This window comes from Notolepis coatsorum, assembly GCF_963971535.1.
Source record: "Notolepis coatsorum genome assembly, chromosome: 18".
NCBI lineage: Eukaryota > Metazoa > Chordata > Actinopteri > Aulopiformes > Paralepididae > Notolepis > Notolepis coatsorum.
Window position 1 is genome coordinate 33,167,870 of NC_140182.1, and position 22,032 is coordinate 33,189,901.

Sequence of the window (22,032 nt, forward strand, 5' to 3'; positions counted from 1 at the left end):
TTTGTAGCCCATGAAGGAGATGTCATGAGGGCAGTGCCTCCGCCCCGTCTGGAAGGTCGAGGTGTGTGAGTGAAGTTATAGTTTGTAGATAATGCTGCAGGTGTTGATGAGTTATTGGGGGTTATCCAGGTCTCAGTTAGAGCCAGGAGCTGCAGATTTAGACTATGGGCGTAGGCAGTAATGAAGTCAGCTTTCTTGACTGCTGATTGACAATTCCATAAGCCTCCCCGTACTGTGACAGGTGTATTAGTGGCTGTAGGAGGGTAGGAGAGATTAGCCGGGTTGCTAGCAAACTGGCGTGGATGGGTAGAGTCAGTTCTGGAGGAGCAGATTGTGGATATAGGTATGAGACACATTGTCTTGTCAAGAGTGGCAGGGAGGAAGTAGAGAAATAGCAGAGTGGGAGGGAAAGGGAGATTTTTCAGAGTGGAGTGTAAGATAGGACTAGGGTGTACTTAGCACTAGGTGGATCGGTGGATCTCTCGGCGGATAACTCCAGGAAAACTCCTCCTCTTTGTCCCTCTTTGTTTCTCGACGCTTCGCTGACGCTACACCAGCAAGCCTTTAAATCTCTATCACTAATTAGTGCTGTCTTAACACCTGGCCCTTAATGGGGGCACTTAACAAAACAAAATGGCCGTTTTAAACACGCCCCTTTAATCAAGTCAGCTGGTTCCTCACTTTTAAGATTCACTAATAAACTTAAAATGGCTTACCCTAGTTTTCAGTATAAAGCAATGTTTCTCAGTGAGTGTGTCCTGTCCTTCCTTAACAGAGCTCAGTACAGAGTGGTTTCAACACAGTCTGGACCTCTGCTTTTAAACAGGGCAGGCTCTTAATGGCTCACTCAGCAAATCAGATGCTACTAGTAAACAGGAAACAGTCCCTTAATGGGGGCACTTAACTAAACAAAATGGCCGTTTTAAACACGCCCCTTTAATCAAGTCAGCTGGTTCCTCACTTTTAAGATTCACTAATAAACTTAAAATGGCTTACCCTAGTTTTCAGTATAAAGCAATGTTTCTCAGTGAGTGTGTCCTGTCCTTCCTTAACAGAGCTCAGTACAGAGTGGTTTCAACACAGTCTGGACCTCTGCTTTTAAACAGGGCAGGCTCTTAATGGCTCACTCAGCAAATCAGATGCTACTAGTAAACAGGAAACAGTCCCTTAATGGGGGCACTTAACTAAACAAAATGGCTGTTTTAAACACGCCCCTTTAATCAAGTCAGCTGGTTCCTCACTTTTAAGATTCACTAATAAACTTAAAATGGCTTACCCTAGTTTTCAGTATAAAGCAATGTTTCTCAGTGAGTGTGTCCTGTCCTTCCTTAACAGAGCTCAGTACAGAGTGGTTTCAACACAGTCTGGACCTCTGCTTTTAAACAGGGCAGGCTCTTAATGGCTCACTCAGCAAATCAGATGCTACTAGTAAACAGGAAACAGTCCCTTAATGGGGGCACTTAACTAAACAAAATGGCCGTTTTAAACACGCCCCTTTAATCAAGTCAGCTGGTTCCTCACTTTTAAGATTCACTAACCCTTAGGTCGGCCAAGTCGTTCTGTGCCTGAAGTGGGGTCAGGGTCGAGAGTCAGATCCATGTGACGGCTGTGGCACTACAGGTCCTATAAATCTGACCATACATGTGATTATAGGCAATAGACCTAAAGAATGTATCCTAAATACGGTTAAAAGTCCTGGTAACTTAGAAACGTGCTTCCCATGAAGCCTCCTCTCTCACACTATTCAGGAGCTCTGTGTTTCTCAGACTCTGTGTCTGGCTGGCTGGTCCCCACAACAGCATGGGTCAGAAGGAAGCTGTTCATCACAGCCACCGGTTGTCCCACTCCGATCTCCCAGCGGGTTCTGTCCTTCTATAAAGGCGGTCCCCTAGTCCCCAGGTAAAAACTATATAGAACTGTAGTTCCACTCACACGTGCAAACCGACCTGTGACAATAATCCAATATTACAAGGATTGTTCTATGAGTCTTCCCTCTCCTCTCTCTCTCTCTCTCTCTCTCTCTCTCTCTCTCTCTCTCTCTCTCTCTCTCTCTCTCTCTCTCTCTCTCTCTCTCTCTCTCTCTCCCTGAGCCAGTTCCCTCTCCTCTTTTCCCTCCCTCCCTCCCTCATGGGGGACCCTGATGTAAACAAGACAAACGTCTTTCTCTGGTCTGCATCCCCTTAACAATTGTGTGTATTGAGCCGTACTGTATTGTACCCATTCTGCAATCTGTTAAATAAAGTTTTCATTCATTCATTCATTCATTTCATTCATTTCATTCATTCATTCATTCATTCATTCATTCATTCATTCATTCATTCATTCATTCATTCATTCATTCATTCACTCTGTGTGTCTCTCTACCCTCTCTCTCTCTCTCTCTCTCTCACTCTCACTCTCTCTCTCTCTCTCTCTCTCTCTCTCTCTCTCTCTCTCTCTCTCTCTCTCTCTCTCTCTCTCTCTCTCGCTCTCTCTCAGGCGGGATTATCCCTCTTAGTGGGGAGGCTAAGTGACTTCTGACTTCAAGTCACAATGCAAAGGTCCCCTTCGGTATGGAAGTACCTTAGGGTCATAGAAATAAATGTATACAAAGACACAAGTGAGATCACATTTTGTATCTGAAATACACACATTGAAATACACTAGAGCCCATATCTTTGCTTCGGTTATAGCAATAATGACAACATTGGTGTCAAAGTGGAAATTTTTGGGGTCATGGAATCCAACTAAATAGATTTCAAGGCAAAAAAACAAGGCTGGAATTTCTCTTTCAAGTGTCATAATAATAGAATCAAATCTGTCATGTTGTCAAACAGCGACCTCTAAGGAAAAGAGCCGTCTTGGTATTATGCTTTGTTTACATGTTTTGTTTCTGTCTGTGTGGGTTGGATTGAATGGGTACCTCGAATAGTCGACTAATCGATCGAAAGGAGCCGTAGTTGACTGCCAATCTGTCAGTCGAATGCAAAGATAGAAATCTTAGAAATGGGGTCATTCCATTTGGGCTGTGGGGGGTGCTAAATGTCTGATTTACTGCCAGTCGACTATCGGCAAATTTTGGCCAATCAAAGTCTATACAAATCCTTAGTCTGGGACAGGCCTAGTATATATATTTCACTATTATTATTATTGAATATACCACCGTTCTACTATTATTATTATTATTATTATTATTATTATTATTATTATTATTATTATTATTATTATTATTATTATTATTATTATTATTATTATTATTATTATTATTATTATTATTATTATTATTATTATTATTATTATTATTATTATTATTATTATTATTATTATTATTATTATTATTATTATTATTATTATTATTATTATTATTATGTTCTACTCTATTATCTTTTTTCCTGTGTGTACCTCCCCTCCCCCTCCTGCTATGACACCTGCATGTCCCCAAGGGGATTCATAAAGGAACACTTGACTTGAACCAAAAACAAAAAGGTAAACAAAGTGCAATACCAAGCAGGGCTCTTTTGCCTAGAGGTCAATATTTGATGACACTACAGATTTTACCCTTACATTTAAAATGAGTTGCTTGTTGCTTGATGGGCGAGAGACCTAGAAGAGCTCTGGCTATAGAGTAGTCTCACTCTCTCCCTGCAGAACGAGTCATAAATCACCCCCTTGATTCCTGGAAACCTGGAGTACGTCTCGCATTTCCTTTAAGCCGAGAAAAATGATTCCTACAGTCTTCCAAATGATTCCCACAGAGTGTAACACAAGAACATCGGTCTCCCGCATTGTCGCATCGCACCCCTGCTGTGCGAAGGTACGGGCTGAAGGAAAGATTGAATTAAATTATCTGACTAACCTGAGCAAGTTTCGGTGGAATGATGAGAAAATTCTGTAAGTTATTCATAGACTTAGCGAGATGGCAGGTTCCCCTTTGGCAACACATCAAATACACACACGTGTGCTCACACACACACATGCGCTCACACATAGGCTCACATACACACACTGGGGACTTCAATCATATCATCCCTGCCTTTCAGAGGAGCACAAATCGTAGGTGATGTCTTTCATTTCCATTACAGAACACTATCTCATTTCCCACAGAGCTAGCAGGTGATTAGTAAAGCAATTGCCATGCCCTAACGACGCGCCCCCTGTGCAGTCACCACCGCCCGTATATTAATTTCAGGTTGACAAAGACATATGGGTTAGATGACGAGAAGACAAACAGCTGCTCGCGGCATTAAAATATAAACAATGGGTTTAAGAATTGATTTAAATTCACAATTTCACAATGCTCAATCATCAATCTGTTCCTCGTGTAACGGGCCGTGGACCCGCGCTGGATATGTCCCCTCGTCCCTCCCTGGCAGGACAGAGGAGCAGTCTCTCTCTCTCTCTCTCTCTCTCTCTCTCTCTCTCTCTCTCTCTCTCTCTCTCTCTCTCTCTCTCTCTCTCTCTCATGACCAGGCGGCCCGCCCCCATTGGACAATGTCCAATTCATTTTTATACTGTCATTTTATATAGCATTTTTTATTACATTTTTTTAACTTAACACTGTGCAATAGTGCTCACCATTTATTTATTTATTCATTGGAACTTGTTAAACTTCAGCGCTGACCTTCATTGTTTGTTTGTTGTATTGGTTGTCCTTTTTATTGTCCGCTTTTTATTGTCTGTCAACTGCACTGAGCTACTGGATACCTGCATTTCCCCAAGGGGATGAATAAAGTATCTATCTATCTATCTATCTATCTATCTATCTATCTATCTATCTATCTATCTATCTATCTATCTATCTATCTATCTATCTATCTATCTATCTATCTATCTATCTATCTATCTATCTATCCATCTATCCATCTATCCATCTATCCATCTATCTATCTATCTATCTATCTATCTATCTATCTATCTATCTATCTATCTATCTATCTATCTATCTATCTATCTATCTATCTATCTATCTATCTATCTATCTATCTATCTATATATCTGTCTGTCTCTCTGTGGACCCACTCTGGATATGTCCCCCTCGTGTCTCTCTGTGGACCCACTCTGGATATGTCCCCCTCATGTCTCTCTGTGGACCCGCTCTGGATATGTCCCCCCTGTGTCTCTCTGTGGACCCGCTCTGGATATGTCCCCCCTGTGTCTCTCTGTGGACCCACTCTGGATATGTCCCCCCTGTGTCTCTCTGTGGACCCACTCTGGATATGTCCCCCCTGTGTCTCTCTGTGGACCCGCTCTGGATATGTCCCCCCTGTGTTTCTCTATGGACCCTTTCTGGATATGTCCCCCCTGTGTCTCTCTGTGGACCCGCTCTGGATATGTCCCCCCTGTGTCTCTCTGTGGACCCACTCTGGATATGTCCCCCTCGTGTCTCTCTGTGGACCCACTCTGGATATGTCCCCCCTGTGTCTCTCTGTGGACCCGCTCTGGATATGTCCCCCCTGTGTCTCTCTGTGGACCCGCTCTGGATATGTCCCCCCTGTGTCTCTCTGTGGACCCGCTCTGGATATGTCCCCCCTGTGTCTCTCTGTGGACCCGCTCTGGATATGTCCCCCCTGTGTCTCTCTGTGGACCCTTTCTGGATATGTCCCCCTGCACTGGATATGTCCCCCCTGTGTCTCTCTGTGGACCCACACCGGAGATGTCCCCTCGTGTCCGTGGTGCAGGAAGGACGACAGGACCACACATGACTCGCTCTCACTCTGGAGCTGGTACGAAAACCAACAACACTTTTTCCCCCCTTTTTATTTATTTAACCAGATAAAAAGCATTGAGACAAGATCTAATTTACAATGCTGACCTTGCCAAGAAAGCAGAAACGTTTATACAATGGTAAAAAAAAACACAACAAAAACATATAAAACACAGAGAACAACACAAGAAAAAGCAATCACTACATTGTGCACATTTGGGGGCGGCTACGTGGCGTAGTGGGCAAGGCGCTCGCCACGAAATCTGGAGACGCTGGGCTCGCCTGTTCGAGCCCAGCGCTCCACATTGCTTTCAGTTTAGCTGGTTGTTCATACTAATACACATTGGCCGTATTAGGGGGTGGGAAACTGATGGGTGGGGATCGGGCGTTGTGGACAGCGACTCCTACAGGTCGGTTGGTGCGCCTGCGCAGTAGAATCAGGAAGTGTCGGGGGCAGCGTGAGCCTCCCACGCGTTACTCCTCGCCACTGAGAGATCGAGCTGCGCAGGTGAAAAGATGCGACTGCTGTTACCTCAAGTATCGGAGGGGACTTGTGCTATGTATGACTTATTCCACATTGCAGCCGGCTTGTGGGAGGCAAGAAACAGCGTTCGTGACGGGGGAGGGTTGAATTGGATGATACGAAATTGGGATGAGAGAAAATATAGAAAATGGGAGAAAAAGTGGATAAAAAAAAGCTAAAGGAACGAGTGCAGTTTGAGGCTTGACTGAAGGTCATTCCAATTAGAGGCTGACATGTGAGTGGATTTTGACTCCCGCTCCTTCCCACTCACACAGAAATAATCCCATCCCATCCCAATCCCAAATTAGAGTTTAATCCCACTCCCACCCCCGTTTACCAATCCTGCTCCATTTTTCTTCCTCAGTATAACATAGACATGGGTCACATCATGTCTGCCTTAGTTAAATATAAAACCGCCAAACATTTACATCTAACGTTGCACTGTATTTATTGAATAATAATACTGTCACTCATCAGCAGCACATTTGAACATGAACACTGTCCAGATATTTACACATTCACAAAGTCACACAAGAACATTGTAACATTTGTGTGCGTGTGTGTGTGTTGGAGAAATCAATCACACAAGAACAATGTAACGTGTGTGTGTGTGTGTGTTTGAGAACTCAAAGTCACACAAGCACAATGTAACATTTGTGTGTGTGTGTGTGTGTGTGTGTGTGTGTGTGTGTGTGTGTGTGTGTGTGTGTGTGTGTGTGTGTGTGTGTGTGTGTGTGTGTGTGTGTGTTGGAGAACTCAAAGTCACACAAGAACAATGTAACATTTGTGTGTTGGAGAACATGAGTCCAGGAAGCCTATATGTTGCTATGCAGAAATAACAAAGCATCCACATGTTCTGGGTTAAGGGTGGTGTGCCTCTCTTCAATGAGTCTCCCAGCAACACTAAAGCACTGTTCAGATGGAGTGCTTGTTGCTGGGATTGCCATTAATCTCTTAGCAACTGGAACCAGCCCATCTGACCTGTCCTTCTAGAAGTCCAGTAGTGACTGGGTCACTGTTAACCTTGAGTCACTCATGTACTGTTGCACAAACTGGCGCCCCCACGACTCCTCCACGGTGCCTTCCTCCTCCTCCTCCTCCTCCTCCTCCTCCTCCTCCTCCTCCTCCTCCTCCTCCTCCTCCTCCTCCTCCTCCTCTTCCACACAGCTGGCAAAGAAGGCATGGTCCTCTGCGGGCCCTGCCTTTGGGGGTGGACCTTAAGGGAAAAATATGGATTGTTATAGAACAATGCTATTTGTATAATATTTATTTGTAGTCTCAACGTATAGAGGCCTAATGAATCTAATCTAGCTAATCATCAAACAGTGTGTGTGTGTGTGTGTGTGTGTGTGTGTGTGTCTGTGTGTGTGTGTGTGTGTGTGTGTGTGTGTGTGTGTGTGTGTGTGTGTGTGTGTGTGTGTGTGTGTGTGTGTGTGTGTGTGTGTGTGTGTGTGTGTGTGTGTGTGTAAATGTATGCATCTCCATAAGTGAGGGAAAACATTTTGTAAATATATTGTTGTGACTGCTCTGTATTTAGTGATGCGCTACTTCTATTCACCCTCTTCCTCACGGACTCTCACTCCCTCTGCTGCCCCTGCTTTCTCTGTGAGCTGTGCCAGCGTGGTGATGACCTCCTCATATTCCTGGGCACTCACAGTCTTCCTCAAGAAACTCCTCAGGCTAGGATAGAGAGCTGTGGCTACCTTGTGGTACAGATGAATTTTGAACTTCAAGTCCACTGCCTGGGCTAACTTCTCTTTTAGCTAGGGGGAGGTGGAGGAGGGAAATCACAAAACAATACATTCACTGGTATCATGATGCATGCCACATCATTATAGTGGGGCAAATAAGTTATCAGTTACTGGGCTTATTTTCAGGCATTGAGCAGTTTTTACACTTATTCTTAAAAGGGCACAGTCAGGCTGTCAGTCAAGCATGTTTACTGCATTATAATCTACAATTCAAATAAATACTGTTAAGATGACCTCTGTCAGGGGCGCCCAAGTGGCGAACCACGTAATGCGCTGCATTGCGGCACGACCGACCAGGGTTAGATTCCCGGACCCGGCGTTCTTTGCCGAATGTCTTCCCCAGCTCTGTCTCCCATTTCCTCCTCTCCCTCTCTCTCTACCGGACTGCAGCCCGGTAGTAAAAACGCAATAGAAAAAATCGACAAAAACATATTTAAAAAAAAAGATGACCTCTGTCACAATCTCCTTGTCGTCATCCTGGTGGACCGAGCCCCTCAGCAGGGTTGCTTTGGTTGGGAGGACCAGGTGAAGTGTAGGTGTCTCAGTGGAGAGGTGCCGTGTCGCCTCATCGAACGGTGTGAGGAGTGTGATGATGTCATCCAGAAGCTCTGAGTCAATGTTGTTTAGGAAACTGAGCTCATTTCGGCGAAGCAGGATATCATGCAGCTTGCCAGACTTCAGAGCATTGTTGACTGACTTGAGCATGGCGAGTTTTGAATTCCACCTCGTCTCCACTGCTTGCTTCAATGATTGGTCCAGTCCCTTCTGTAATCTAAAATTCAAGGAATTGAACCACTTGAACCCCAGATAATACCCAAGATTACCCAAAACACGTTGTGAGGTTGTTAGGTTGTAGGTCAACACAAATCAGTCGAAGTACTGTAATTCAGGTTTGTTTTGCAAAATTGATAGGTTGATTACAAATTCTTCTGACAAAATGTTTCAGTAAAAAAAGAGATTTGATTTGATTTGATTTTATTTTATTAAGGATCCCCATTAGCTGGTGCCATAGCAACCAGCTAGTCTTCCTGGGGTCCACACACAAAAAAAACATACAAAAACAATTATTATTGCAAAAACAAAATTATTAAAAGTCAGTACACACAATGCATAATGAAACTAACAATTAAGATAGCTAAAATTACATTACAGTGTAAAACAAACAAAAAATACTTTACAGTGTTAAATAATTTAAAAACCATTTAAGATTATTTTTAAAAGTGAATCTACTGTAAATGCAGCAGAGGTTTTGAGGTAGGTTATTCCAAAGAGTTAATGCTCTAAAAAATAAAAAGATCTCCTTAAAGCGTTGGCAATTCAAGCTGCCCACTACTGGAACCTCTAGTGTAATGCTCGTGCACAGTATTACTAAAAACAATCTGATTATGTATAAAAACAGGAGTTTTACTGCTGATGACCAACTTGAACAGCACAAGTATGTGTCTCCGCACAGCGGTTTGTGCCAGATGTATACATTTTAATTTTTCAGATTACTCCAGATTGCGAAAGTACAGAATCTAAGCTTTCAAATGATGTGTCATATTTGTTTATCTGAAAATGTTTTGAAGAAGATTTTGATCATTTAAATATTGTAAATCAGTCTGTTTTCTAGAACACTAAGGGGAGAAATCGTCGCTCAAAGATTTCACACTTCTGCTAGTTTGAGCTGGGCATCAACAATAGCAACAGCAACGCCCCCTCACCTGAAGAGCATTAACATAATTAAGTGCTGTCACTGGAATGCTGTCATGACTGAAATAGCTGTTAAACACAGTTATATTCATACTGGCCAATCGCGTCTCGCTCTGCCATTATGAGATGTCATCTCATGCACCTATTGTGCGCGTGGAAAAATTGCACTTGTGAGACGACCGGGCGATGTGTTGGCCCGGGGGGCTGGGTATTTGGATGAATGTGGTCAACATGACTCGTTGTTGAATGTTTTTCCAATTATCCTGGCGCGCGCAGCTACTGCTAATGCTAATGTTTTTGGGGCTCCGTTTCCATGTTCCCGCCGGGACTGTTCCCTCCGCTTAACCATTTCATTACTGACGGTCAATCGGTGTCTAATGTTGGGGGTTTGGCTGAGGCTTATTTACCCTTTACACGGGTGGATGGTCTGACAACAGGGCTCTGTGCTTAGAGAAGCAGGTGGCATCGGTCCTTTGCCCTGACATGGTAGAACGGTATCCCGCCTGAAAGCCGACACCAAGGGGCGAGTCGGCCCGGCAGGTGGCTGAGTGGGCTGATGAAGCTTATACCGCCGCAGTACAGAATTTAGCAGCAACTAATAACATTGCTCAATTGGCTGTTTTTCTGTCAAACATTATGTCGGGTGGTGGGGCCTTAGGGCCAGCCGACGTCAAAACCATCGCGCAAGGTTTTGAGGTTATTCAGCTTTTGACCCAGCCGCAAGCTATAACCGCAGGGAGGGCTAGGATGCTGTCGACGCTTGTTCACAGGCATCTTTGGTTGGAGCAATCTCCCCTGGAGGAGGAGAGGAGAGTTCTCCTCCTCAGGGCTCCCCTCTCCGCGGATGAGGCAAGTGGAAGCAGCTGGAGGTTTCCGTGTCAGTACTGGGGGACCTCAACCACTGGGGGGGGGGGGCTGGGGCCCTCACCAGCGGGGTCCCCATGGGCAGCAGGCTATCACATGTCACAGTCTTCACCGACGCCTCCCTCACGGGATGGGGGGGACGTGTCGGACCAACGCAGTAGGGGGCAGCTGGCAAGACCATGCTGCCCGGTCTGCACTACATATCAATGTGTTGGAATTGAAGGCAGTGCTTCTAGTCCTCAAGCAGCTCGGCCACCTTGTGGTGGGGGAGCATATTTTGATCAGGACGGACAGCATGACGTCAGCGTCGTATATCAACAGACAGGGAGGAGTACGCTCCCCCCGTCTACACCGGGCGGCAGTCGAACTCTGGCTATGGGCGTCTCTCAATCTGCGCAGCCTGAGGGCTCTCCACATCCCCGGCAGGGAGAATGTGGGTGCAGATGTGATGCCGCGGGGCGGTCCTCACCCAGACGAGTGGGGACTACGTCCAGACATAGTCAGACAGGTCTGGGACCGATTCGGGGAGGCCACAGTGGACCTGTTTGCGAGTAGTCAGTCCTACCAGTGCCCTTTGTGGTTCTCGGTCAGTCGGAAGGACAACCCCTCTCTGGGAGTGGATGCCTTCTCGGTGTATCCGTGGCCGCCCGGGATTCTGTATGCATTCCCCCTCATACACCTGATAGCTAAGCTGTTGGAGCAGGTACATCGGGAGCGCAGGACTTTGATCCTGGTCGCGCCGGACCGGGGCACAGCTGTGTGGTTCCCGGCCCTGATTCAGCTCTTGGTGGCCCCGCCGTGGCCTGTTCCGTGGTCACTGCGGGCCCTCTCTCAGGCACACGGAACACTGTTTCTGCCTCCTGTTCTGGGGCAGCCTTTAATGGTTTGGCTGCTGAAAGGGTGAATCTGGAGGGGATGCGTCTTAACCCTACTGTGGTTAACACCATCCAGAACGCGCGCGCTCCGTCCACTACCGCGGTTTCAAGAGTAGTGTGAGGTTGGGGGCCTGGACCCGGTGTCATGCCCCCTGGACTTGGTTATTTCCTTCCTCCAGTCTATCCTGAATAGGCTGTCTTCCTCGACAGTGAAGGTATACGCCGCAGCTATATCTTCTTGTCATGTGGGCTTTGAGGGCAGAACACTGTTCAGCCACCCTCTCGTGAGCCATTTCCTGCTTGGCGCACAGCGTTTCAAGCCTGTGGAACGTGCTCTGCCTCCGAGCTGGGACCTCCAACTGGTCCTGGAGCCTCTTGAGCAGGCGCCGTTGGATCGACTGTCTTTCAAGACCGCGTTCCTTCTGGCCATCACCTCCGCTAAACGCGTGGGTGAGCTGTGTGCTCTCTCGGTGCGGTCAGAGTGCCTGTCTATTCAGGCCGATAACAGTGCGACTCTGAGGCCTAATCTGGCCTTTGTGCCAAAGAATATTGTGCTCCAGGCGTTTCACCCTCCTCCTCACGCTAGTGAGTTGGAGGCGAGCCTTCACCTGTTGTGTCCTGTCCGTGCGCTGATGGTTTACCTTAGTCGACTCGCACGCAGGGTCTCAGGGCTACCAATCAACTGTTTGTTTGTTACGGTGGCTCTCGCACAGGTAAGGCGCTGTCCAAGCAACGCCTGTCAAATTGGTTATGTGAGGGAATTGCCCTCTGCTACACTTTGGCCGGACAGGTTCCCCCTGCAGGCGTCAGGGCACACTCCACTTGTGGAGTGGCGGCCTCCGCTGCCCTGTTTCGGGGGGCCTCGGTGGAGGACATCTGCACTGCGGCTTCCTGGTCCTCCCCGGGTCCTTTTGTTAGGTTTTACCTCATGGACATGACTGGGGGCTCTGTCTCCAAGGCAGTCCTGAGGGCCGGGACCTCTCCTGCTCCCCGCCATTAGGTGGGCTAGCAGGTGTGTGTGGGTGTGGACCACGGAGTGCTCTGTCACACGTGGTCCCGCTTGCACTGTGCGTTCTAGGGTGACTGGTCCCTTTTTTGCACATTGGTTGTAGTTGACTGCCCCCCAACCCCCCCACCCCCCCTCGTTAGGACGGGAGGGTGGACGGGACTCCCCTCCTCCCTGGCAGGGGCTTATGGGCCGTCAGGGGGTGCATTTTACGTGGCCACGCGTCCGCTCTGCCCCTTTGATCTCATTATGGCAGAGCGAGACGCGATGTCAGTATAATGAAATATAACGAAGTTTATTCTATAACCCTAGTTATATGAATACTGACAGAGCGTCTCGCTCTTCAGCGCCCTGAGGACCCTTGGATGTTTTTCACGCATGGAATTCAGACTTGGAAGGGCGTGAGCGTGACCACTTCCTGTGTTTTGAAGGAACACAGGGGAGTAGGCCTGGTCACGTGCAAGTGACGTGCATGTGTCAACTTTTCACGTGCACAATAGGTGCATGGAGACGATATCTCATTATGGCAGAGCGAGACGCTCTGTCAGTATTCATATAACTAGGGTTATAGAATAACCTTCATTACACATACACACAGTCCTCATATCCCTCCTAGTTACACACAGTCTTCATATCCCTCCTAGTTACACATACACACAGTCCTCATATCCCTCCTACAAATCCAGCACTGAAAAATCGAACCTCTGCTGCTCCTCTGCTGCTGCTCCACCACTCCACGGGCCAAACTGATTTTGTGACTCCTATTGTTCTGGACCGGGCCAGATTTCACACCTCCACTGCCTCCCACTGGGGAGACTTTTTCATCTTAAATTTGTATTCGTCCCAAACACCCCAGCTCCATCCGATTCCTTAGCTTTTTTCACTGTTTACTTATCATGCATTGCAACACTAATATATGGGCAGTACCCCAAGTCAGACTGCCCATATAAAAATTATCTTGGGGTCTGAGGGCAGTAGCCCCTGACCCCCTCCCTGGGGGTGCACTTAAGTTAAGTACCCTCCATTTGTTCACTTTCGGAGCCAGCCACCAGCCCCCGAAATATAACACCTGAGTGATAGTTCTCAAGTGGTAGAGGACCAGCAGAACAGCAGCAGAAGTGGTTTAAATTTTCAGTGCTGCATCTTTACACATTCACACAGTCCTCATATCCCTCCTAGTTACACATACACACAGTCCTCATATCCCTCCTAGTTACACATACACACAGTCCTCATATTCCTCCTAGTTACACATACACACAGTCCTCATATCCCTCCTAGTTACACATACACACAGTCCTCATATCCTTCCTAGTAACACATACACACTGTCCTCGTATCCCTCCTAGTAACACATACACACTGTCCTCATATCCCTCCTAGTTACACATACACACAGTCCTTATATCCCTCCTAGTTACACATACACACAGTCCTCATATCCCTCCTAGTTACACATACACACAGTCCTCATATCCCTCCTAGTAACACATACACACTGTCCTCATATCCCTCCTAGTTACACATACACACAGTCCTCATATCCCTCCTAGTTACACATACACACAGTCCTCATATCCATAGTAACACATACACACTGTCCTCATATCCCTCCTAGTTACACATACACACTGTCCTCATATCCCTCCTAGTTACACATACACTGACTGTCCTCATATCCCTCCTAGCCACCACAACCTAATGTTATTATGTTGCTCTCCACCTTGCTATCTGAAACAATAGCTATCAATATAACTTTAACTTACATAGCTGTGTGGCTAGCTAGCTATAGCTAACGTTAATGTAGCAGGGCTCGTAATAACACAAGAAAAGTGACATGGTTGGACTTGCGGTCGGCAGAAAACTCTCGTGTAGTTTTCTCAAAACTAGACGCGGAATTGTAAGGAGTTGGACGCTACTTTACACAAACATTCTTAAAGACACTTACCCATAAAGACGCATCTTGACCGATCTCATCGTTAATTCTGTTGAATAGCGCGTTGTGTTCACCGGTGCAGAGACTGAATCAACTGGATTAACAAAGTCCAATATGTACTCGTTCATTAGATCCGATTCATTCATCTCTTTCTGATCCAGAGTGCAGCTGCTCCAATGTGATGAGTCCGACTCGAGACACGTTCATTAATCCCATGGAAAGTGTAAACAGAGGCCATGTGCGTCGCTCTAACACTCCCCCAATGCAAATGAAAGCGCTTGTCTTGATTGACATGCAAATGTAGTTACATATCCGAGGATTTGACATGGACCACACACATTGACAGTGTTGTGAAGAAGGCACGACAACGCCTCTACTTCCTCAGGCGCCTAAGGAAGTTCCAAGTCAGTCAGAAGATCCTTAAGAACTTCTACTCATGTACAATAGAGAGCATCTTGACCGGCAACATCACCTCCTGGTTTGGGAATAGCACTGCACAAGACCGAAGCAGACTACAAAGAGTGACACGTTCAGCCGAACGCACAATTGGAGGGGGGCTCCCCACCCTCCAGAACATTTACAACAAGCGTTGCAAGGGCAAGGCGAAGAGAATCATTAAAGACTCCAGTCACCCGAACAACTGCCTCTTTGAACTGCTGCGGTCAGGCAAGCGATACCGGAGTCTCAAGGCGAGCACAGAAAGACTCAGAAGAAGCTTCTATCCCCAGGCCATCAGGCTGCTAAACGAACAATGAATGAACACTACACAACAACAACCACCAAACGCACATAGCACACACATCCACACGCACACACTCACTTTAAACAAACACACTGTAGCACCCACTCCACACACTTTATAGCACACACCCACTTTAAACAAACACACTGTAGCACCCACTCCCCACACTTTATATTTATTGATGAAGGATTGCACTACAACTCGTACACCTTACTGTAAATTGTACCTAAATTGTACCTCATCCCATTTCTGCTTTGCACTATATAGTACTGTACATTAGTACACTGCATAGTATTGTATATTATATGGTAACTCAGAACATTGTACATATGTCTATACCGAACACTGTGACCTCATTTTCTTCTTCTAAAATTACATGCTATACTATGTTATTTGATACTATCTTGTCTAGCACAGTCTCTGGAGCGTAACAGTAAGAAGCATTTTGTATGAAAGTATTCTGTACTTCTGTATGACAACTATTAAAGAAACTTGAACTTGAAACTTACGCCCCCATGCAAGATCCCCCACGCAAGATCACAGTGAAACAGCCTATTTTAAACAAAGGATTGTTACTATTATAGATATTATAACTTTTCGTTTTTATAGTAAACGTGTTTTTATACATTAAAATTCTAATAATAATAATTAAAAAAAAATTATAAATTCTTTCAAGCCTACACGAAATAGGGCAGGGCCGAGTTCTGGTCGATATCGCTGTGCGCCAACACATATTAAAAGACAATCTATTTTCAACGTTAAGCCAAGAGAGGCAGGCATGCATACGGCTCACATTAGACCTTAGTGAGCAGCCCAGTACCAACCGTGATGCCCTGTTCTGGACCACCTGGAGCTTCCTGATTCATACTGATTCTGATTCATACTGATTTTATTCATCAAATTGTAAAAAGATGGGCGGCCGGGTAGCACATGTATGTCTACCACCGCAGAGACACAGGAGAATCCGGCTGTCAGCGGTGCCTCTGGCTTGGCCGGTCGTCATACTGACACAATTGGCAGTGTCAGCGGGAGGGAAGCCGGTGGGTGGTAATCTGGTCATTGTAAACAGCGACTCCTACAGGTCGGTCAGGGCGCCTGCACAGCGAGGGAGGGAAATGGTGAAGGTAGTGTGACCTCCCACGCGTTACACTTCACCAATGAGAGTCCTTGCTGCCAGGTGAAAAGAGGCTGCTGGCTGTCTCCTATGTATCGGAGGAAGCATGTGATAGACTTCAGGGCTCCCTAGACCGACCAGTGGGGGGCACATGTGCGCAACGACCAGGAAGGGGAGGGGGAATTGGCATGAGTGACTAAATTGGAATGGGAGGAAAATACAGAAAATAGGAGAAAAAGTGGATAAAAAAAAGTTGTAAAAAGATTTAAACAGCTTACCAACTGTTAGTCTGCAACACTACTAGACATCTAAGAAGGGAGATCCCCCCTTGAATGGCCCTTCTAAGGTTTCTCTCCTCCACCCTGCCTGTGGAGCATTTTTCCCTATTGTTAGGTTTTAGTGAGTTTTTCCTTACCTTCGCGTGGGGTATGTCTGGGAGTGCTTGCATTCTTTCATTTATTTGCATTTATTTTAAATTTGTTGGACCTTATGGTGTTCTTGTTCTGTTCTTGACTTATTGTTATGTTTCTTCTTGACTTGTTTAAAGAAGACATGTACGGCCCATGGGGACATTAACGTGTGTCTTCGCCTCGGCCAACAGCTTGATGATGGGGCTGTGCAGCGGGTTGTCCTGATGCAATCGGTCAAACGCATGTTTGAGGACATGTTTGAGGAAGAGTTTATTTCATTGAAGGACATGGAATAAATAAATTAGCATTCATGACAGCTCATTGTAAGCAATGAATACTGACTACTGTAAATAGACTGACTTATTGCTTATTGCTTGTGCTTATTGCACAGTGCAATACTCCAATTCAGCCATTGGCAATCCAGCCGTTGGGTGGGGGGCGCTGTTGAGCGGGCCTGTGACCGGACCTGAAAGCGCTCCTGACTCTGCGGCTCTGCAGTTGCATACTATTGGGATTCGTTGGAAGCAGCACGGAGTCTCGACTCGGGACTTATTTTATTTTATTTTAGCAGCAGTTATCAATATCGACCAGGAGGACAGCGCGATCTAAGGGACATGTTTCATTACTAGTCAAGTGTCATTACTTTAGTTATCAAAGGTGGAATCTCTGGACGCAATGACATTATATAGTTTAAAGCTAAACTATGTTTTTCTTTCTTGTTAGAAGAAAGATAACTTATTCAGTTAGATTTGATTTGATCTTTATTTATCTCTAACATTTTCAACCATAAACACACACATTTGTAATAACAAAAAAAAATAAAACGAAATAAAATACAAATACATTTAAATATATTTTCCTATGGAAGGAATAATCAACATGGCTCCAATTGGTTGACTATAACAGCACCGTGACCAAATATCCCTATACTAGCACCTTGTTAAACACTTTTTTTATATATATATATATATATATATATATTAGAGCTGGGCCGTTAACGGCGTTAACGTGCTGCGTTAACGCTATACTAGTATCGCGCGATAATATAATTAACGCATTAATCAAAAAAAAATTTATTTTTTTTTTATTTATTTTTTTACATTTTTTTTTTACCTTTATTTACCCAGGGTAGGTTCGCTGAGCACAGATGCTCTTTTTCAGGAACGCCCTGCTTCACATTCACACAGTTCCATTCACACCTGGGAGCTGCCCAGTACAACCACAGTTGACACCATTGGCCACTGAGCAACTCCACTGGAGCAGTTGATTCAAGCCATGTCACATATTCTTTCTGTTTTGCTCCTGAGAGTGCTAGATACTGTACTGTACTGGTAATATTATTTATTTGTGTTAACTTCTGAATAAAACAACTTATTAAACACAAGTACATCTTATTGAACATTATTTTGATATTTCATTACCAATTATCATAGCAAAACAGCTTTTTCAAACAGTCTGTAATGCATTTTGGAAACGGGAGATGGGCTCATGGTGTAATGGGCCACCTGGCCTGAGAAACATAAGGAGGAAAGAAAAAGTAAGGACTTACTTCTGGTCATTATTTGGGTAGAACACACATATTTTGAATGCCTTCGGCAGGTTTTTTTTTTTTTTTTGTCATTTTATTCTAGATTAATCTAGATTAAATCCAGGATTGCAGATAGATTAATCTAGATTAAAAAAATTAATCTATGCCCACCTCTAATATATATATATATTGTATTATTTATTTTTAATCATAATTATTCTTGTGAAATCTTTCCACCTGGGAGCCTTTTGACTAAATCAATGAATTCTCCCCTTCTCTGAATGGTGTTTCTTATGGCAATAACAACTATAGATGACAAAACCAAAGTAAAGAAACAACATTTGAATTTTGGGACGGTTACATTCACTTTGGGACGGTTAAAATTGTATTTCGGGACGGTTCTGGGACGGTGGTGAAAAAAGTTAGTCTGACTGGAGCCCTGGTGTGTGTGTGTGTGTGTGTGTGTGTGTGTGTGTGTGTGTGTGTGTGTGTGTGTGTGTGTGTGTGTGTGTGTGTGTGTGTGTGTGTGTGTGTGTGTGTGTGTGTGTGTGTGTGTGTGTGTGTGTGTGTGTGTGTGTGTGTGTGTGTGTGAGATATAGAGAGAGAGGGGGGTGAGAGAGATGAGGAAGGGGCAAGAGAGAAAGAGAGTTGGGAGAGTGTGTGTGAGAGAGAGAGGGGGGGGGGGTGATTAATCAGCCCTTGTGTGGGTGAATGTAACAAGTTCCTAACGTTTTCTTTCCCCTATTATTTCATGCACACTTATTCATTGTTTTAAATTATTATTTTCTTTTAAGTTATTTTGTGCATCACTCTGTTTTGAATTTGATGCAAATTTGCAATGCATGAGGGTCATCCTTTTGTGTTAAATGGCTGCATAAAGCAAGCATGTGTTGATTAATCGCGAGTTAACTATGGACAATCACGTGATTAATCGAGTTAAATATTTTAATCGATTGACAACACTAATATATATATATATATATATATATATATATATATATATATATATATATATATATATATATATATATATATATATATACCTAGAAAAAAAGGCAGATGAAATGAGTAACAGATTTGAACAGAGGGGATACAAGGCATCAGTGGTGCATACAGCCAGAAATAAGACAAAACATGTAGGCTACAGAGGGAAACCATTTTGGAATCTGACAAAAGAGACACCCCTGGTAACAGAGTCACATTCGTTTCAGAATATAGTACTTCATCTCAAACACTGGAACATACTCAAATGTGACCCCCTTTTAAAAAACATTTCTTCATTACCACCAAGATTTTGTTTTAAAAGGGGAAAAACACAAGGGACGCTGTCGTCAATTCTATGTATAAATCCCCTGTAGTAAGTCACTCTAACTGGCTAACAGAGCTGTGTGGTAACCATCCATGTGGTCGATGTACCCATTGTTCAAACACCATGAAAACAAAGGTTTTCTACCATCCACAGTCTGGACAGGAATATAAAATAAGGGACCTTATTAATTGCAACACCACTCATGTGATATACATGCTGAAATGCCCTTGTGGTAAGGTCTATGTTGGACAAACAAAACGAAATTTGAAGGTGCGAATAGCAGAACACAAGGCAGCCATTAGGAACAACAATATGGATTATGCCATTGCGAGACACTATAAGGAGAGAGATCATGGATCCACAGCCTCTCTAAGGTTCATTGGAATCGAAAGAGTCACCCTACCACCCAGGGGCGGTGATATAATAAAACTTCTCTTACAAAGGGAAGCGTACTGGATTTTTACTCTAAATTCTGTAGAACCCCATGGTCTAAATGAATCCCTCGAGCTGAATCCATTTTTGTAACCACTATCCGTTCTGTGTAACCTATATGGGTGTGGTTTTAAGTCTGTTTTAAACTGTTTATCAGATCTAATGATCTAGGTATTTGTCACTTCTCTCAGATTGTTTTATTATATATAATTTTCAAAAATGAGTGTGTATATATGTGGTCTCTAGGCATCATTTCTATATATAAGAGTCATATGTATCCTGCAAAATGATCAAATTAAATGTGATAATTGAGTAGCCAATGGGCTTGATGTGTTACGATTTGTCACTTCTCTCATATTGTGTTATTATATATAATTTTCAAAAATGAGTGTGTATATATGTGGTTTCTATGCATCATTTTTATACATAAGAGTTGTATGCATTACATCCTGCAAAATGATCAAATTAAATGTGATAATTGAGTAGCCAATGGGCTTGATGTGTTACGATGTGGGGTGGAGTATGCTGTACATAATGATGATCATTGACACCTGCTGCATAGCACCTGAGGAAGCAGATAGCGAAACGCATTGTGCAACAATAAAAAAGCAAAAACCAGTCCTGAGGAGTGTGCGGTCCCTTCTTTCCCTTGAAGGTATTCTCCTATATATAGAATCAATAATCAAGAGGTTTATTTGTCACATACATACCAGGGCATACAGTGAAATGCGGGTGGTCATGCCCGCATTGATTGTGCAAAATACAATAATAAAAATAGGCATAGAAAGAAATAAACATAGACAAAAATATATAGGTAAGACACAAGATATGCATGGTAAGAAAAATACATGCTAAGTTCCTGAGAAACTGGTTCCTATATACACTACTATACAATATACAATTTACTATTTTAACTCTTAATGTATCTAAACTATACTATTAGTACCTCCTTCCTTTAAAGTGACTTTCTATTTTTTAAAGTGACATTTTGTGTTAAGTGATTGTTTTAGCGGTTGCCGCATGAGTGTTGTGTGTGTGTGTGTGTGTGTGTGTGTGTGTGTGTGTGTGTGTGTGTGTGTGTGTGTGTGTGTGTGTGTGTGTGTGTGTGTGTGTGTGTGTGTGTCTCATGTGTACTTGTGAGTGGAGAGTTCAGTGTTCAGTGTTCTGATGGCCTGGGGGAAGAAGCTGAGCTGGAGTCTCTCTGTTATTGCAGCGTGTGACCGTAGGTGCTTGCCTGACCGCAGCAGCTTGAAAAGGCTGTTGTTGGGGTGGTGGGGGTCTTTCATAATTCTGCAGGCTCTGGATTTGCACCTCCTGTTATATAAGTCCTGCAGGGGTGGTAGTGCAATACCCGTAGTACGCTCTGCTGAGCGCACCACTCTCTGGAGTGCCTTCCTGTGCCGTGCTGTTTCCAAACCAGGCAGTGATGTTTCCAGTCAGAATGCTCTCTACAGCCCCGGAATAGAAGGAGTGGAGTTAGGGATGTCCGATATTATCGGCCTACCGATATTATCGGCCGATATTGGCATTAAAATGTGATATCGGAAAATATCGGTATCGGTTTTCAAATTTCTTTTTTTACATTTCTATAATAATAATTTCTATTTCTTTATTTACCCAGGCAAGCAAGTAAGAACAAATTCTGATTTTATTTATTGTCAAAAGTATGCATAATGTTGTGTTAATTCCACAACAAGAGATATGTAATGTTAATTACCTGAAATTATTCCGTTGGTTGGGGGGGGGGGGGGGGGGGGGGGCCCTGCATATATCGGTATCGGTTGATATCGGTATCGGAAATTAAGAGTTGGACAATATCGGTATATCGGTATCAGTAAAAAAGCCAATATCGAGCATCCCTAAGTGGAGTATCTTCCCCTCTCAGGTGATAGAGGCGCTGTTTCGCCTTTTTCACCATACAATCTATGTGTGTAGACCATGTCAGGTCCTCTTTGATGTGGACTCCCAGGTACTTGAAACTGCTCACCCTGTCCACGATAGCCCCGTTTATCCACAGTGGCGTGTGTGTCCCCTGCTGTATTCTCCTAAAATCCACGATCAGCTCTTTGGTTTTACCAATGTTCAGGAGTAGGCTGTTATCCCGGCACCAGCATGCCAGTTCATCAAACCTCCTCCTGATAGGCCTTCTCGTCATTGTTAGAGATCA